Raw genomic sequence first — 3,849 nt, forward strand, 5'->3', positions numbered from 1 at the left:
TGACCTCAACTCTACAAACATGGCCTCATTAAAAGAATTGGGAAGCTCTTTTAATGTTAGGGTTATGATTCATCATAGACCTCAGTATCTTGAATTTGGGGGAGAAGAGATTTCAATTCTCTCTAGAGCTTCAAATGAGGTCAATAACAACGTTATGATGGCCATTCTCAGGTTTGATACAAACTTTTTCTCTACTTGATAATTCAATATTTTGATTTAATCTAATAAGCTAATAAGCTAATATTCATTTATTTTGATTAAATCTAATAAGCTAATATTCATTTATTTGTTGGTGCAGTATAGTTATCTCACGATTTGGTAGAGTCGTACAAAATCGTGCGTATATAATGGATTCCCTCCTTTCTCCTATACTTAGCGATAGCAGAAAGACAATAGCCGATGTTTGTAAATTATTACAGCCTTTACATTTACATGGTGTGCGAGTCCTATTTATGGCATATCATGAGATGTAAGTATCATGGCAACCTTTATTTTCATCTTGTACTGGCAACATTGTGTTAAATAATAATGATTCTTAATTATTCGTGTAGGGAACATTGGAGTCTGGTGGTTTGGAACCTTGAAGACAACTATTGTTGGTTTGTTAACTCCATTGCAGGCTTTCATGGCTCAGTGCAAACGTAAGTATTCTATTAATTTGTTGTTACTTCTATATTATGTACCTTATGTGATAGATACACTAAGTTTTTTTAATATGTCACGATGAGCAGGTCGATTGAGAAGTTGGTATCTGCTATCAAAGAAACAGGATAGTACAAAGACTCGGTAGACTTCCAAAAGCGTTTAGCAGTAGAGCAGGAAGATGGGCATAGTTGTGGATGGAGAGTTGCCTACAACTGCATGTTGATTTTCAAAGAAATTTTCTCACTTATGCCACAGATCTCATCGGAAGACTCTTTGGAGCTCAAATATTCAGAGGAGGATATACAATTGTTTAGGGCTGAAATCATTCGAGACCTAATTGCTGCCATTAGAATACAACGTGCAACTGAAGCAATACCAGAGCTTCCCTTTAAGGAAGAGGAGACTGAGTCTACTATGAAAGCACTGCATACTACAGAAGAAGTAGAGACCCAATGTACACCTACAGCACCACAGCCTCCACTGGAAGCATCAGAAGAGTTGCCACCGCCTCCGCTTGCATTTAAGGAAAAGGATACTGAGTCTACTCCGAAAGCACTACATACTACAAAAGAAGTAGAGACCGAGTGTACATCTACAGCACCACAGCCTCCATTGGAAGCATCCAAAGAGTTGCCAGAGTCTCCACTAGAAGCATCACAAGAGTTGTGATGCATGTATGATGTTGTGTTTGTAGTTTTTGTTGATTATACACCAATTTGTGACTTATTACTTAAGTGGCATAATCATAATATTTATATAATTTCTTTATGCACACAATTTTATGATATGAATGTGTGATGATGTGATTATTTGGAAATAAATCCTTGTGTGATGAGAATTCTGATATGAATATGTGATGATGTAATATTTGTAATATATTTATTTCATGCACACAATTTTATGATATGAATGTGTGATGATGTGATTATTTGAAAATAAATCCTTGTGTGATGAGAATTTTGATATGAATATGTGATGATGTAATATTTGTAATATATTTCTTCATGCACACAATTTTATGATATGAATGTGTGATGATGTGATTATTTGGAAATAAATCCTTGTGTGATGAGAATTTTATTCAGTTGGACAGTCTCCACTCACTTAAAGTAGAGCATTCGCAATGCTTCTCTCACTTTATTCCAACCCTTATCCTTATCATCTCCACTCACTTAAAGTAGAGCATTCAATCTCCACTCGCTTTATTCTAACCCTTATCATAGTGAACACATCGTGCCACTCACTTTATTCCAACCCTTATCCTTATCGTAGTGAACACATCGTGCCTTAGTGCACTTGTATTCTTCCATCCTAGTCCTTCCACAAACACTCTCTTATTTCTTACATCCTAGTCCTTCTGAGTAACTTGTATTCTTCTATCCTAGTCCTTCCGCAAACACTCTCAGAGTCTTCTTTCATCCATCCTGATAACCAAGTATTCTTCTATCCTAGTTCTTCCACAAACACTCTCTTCTTTCATCCATCCTAGTGCTTCTCATTAACTTGTATTCTTCTTGTATTCTTCTATCCTAGTCCTTCCGCAAACACTCTCAGAGTCTTCTTTCATCCATCCTGATAACCAAGTATTCTTCTATCCTAGTTCTTCTGCAGACACTCTCTTCTTTCTTGCATCCTAGTGCTTCTCATTAACTTGTATTCTTCTATCCTAGTCCTTCCGCAAACACTCTCAGAGTCTTCTTTCATCCATCTTGATAACCAAGTATTCTTCTATCCTAGTTCTTCCGCAGACACTCTCTTCTTTCTTGCACCGTAGTCCATCTCCCTTTCTTTATCATCTCCCCACCCATGGATGTCCTTGGCATTGTCGAAGACGTGGAGTTCGGAATTAACAATCTCAAAGAATGGATTGCTGACCAAGGAGCACAGAGAGAGGCCAGAATTCGACAAGGTTCTCCTTTGACACACATGGAGAGAGAGGAATTTGCTGCACAAAGGCACGCAGAGAGGGAGGAGACTCTCAAGATAGCAGACAGTGAAAGACTTCTAAGACGTATGATAAAAGCACGACAAGATCTATTAGACTTCTTAAGTAACCTGCGTTATCGCAGCTCTCGTCATGGGCGATTTGATGCGGATGCTGAGGGAACAATAAGAGCCTCTCAGAGAAATTATAAAGAAACAATTTGTGATTGCTTAAACTTCTTCTTCACATGTAATTATGTTGAGGATATAGCTGTGGAGGCAGTGAAGGATTGGGTTGTTGAGAAGATAAGAGAGACCAATGATGAGATATTCTAGACTTAGATAAGAGAGACTGTATTAAGGTGTTTTTTGACACCATATGGCTTTGTATTAAGGTGTATTAAGGTGTTTTTTGACACCATATGGCTTTGTATTAAGGTGTTTTTTGACACCATATGGCTTTGAGTAATATGATCTACTTCTTGTACAAATGTGATGTTAAGATGATGTTAAGAGAGACTGTATTAAGGTGTTTTTTGACACCATATGGCTTTGAGTAATATGATCTACTTCTTTATAAATGTGATGTGCTCTTTTTTGAAATGTACTCTAGTTTTCATAACATGTCATGCCATTTTTTCTAATTTGATTTTTTAAAATCTTACTTTTTTGTCTCTTTTAACAATGTGATGTACTCTATTTTTAACATCTCACGTCATTTTTTCTAATTTGATTTTTTTAAATCTTCATTTTTGACTCAATGTTTTGTTTTATAAGAGCCTCTTTTTTTGAAATGTTTTATCCAGAATTATCTCACAAAATAAAGACAGTGCAAGAGTCCAAAATTAATGAAATAGGTGTTTTTAGTAAGAATGTGTATTAATATCTTGGGTATGAGATGAATTTAATAATATTCCATGAATAGAAATTAGTCAAATTTGCATGGTTGTGTTCTACACCAAAAGAGCTTCAAATATGTCTTTATACCTTCAAATTTAGGTAGCACATGAAAAAGTTACATTAATTTTAAAGGAGATAGGTTTTCATGTTTTCGTGTATTTTTGTTACCCCCCCCTCATCCAAAAGACACCCCCCCCTTGGGCCTCACATATTATGAAAAATCTGTACAAATCTTAAAATCTTGCATATTTTTCATGGTATATAACTTATGTTTTGTGGAAGGGGGGACATGAGAGTTTCACATTTTTCCCTTGCATATTTGAAAATTTTAAAGGAAATCCATGCATACTATATATGGACCTTGTCCCCCCATACCCTGGA

The sequence above is a fragment of the Dipteris shenzhenensis genome, chromosome 9 (genome assembly GCF_047967505.1).
Source record: "Dipteris shenzhenensis isolate YYH24624 ecotype China chromosome 9, Dip_SZ_1.0, whole genome shotgun sequence".
In the NCBI taxonomy this organism is placed as follows: domain Eukaryota; kingdom Viridiplantae; phylum Streptophyta; class Polypodiopsida; order Gleicheniales; family Dipteridaceae; genus Dipteris; species Dipteris shenzhenensis.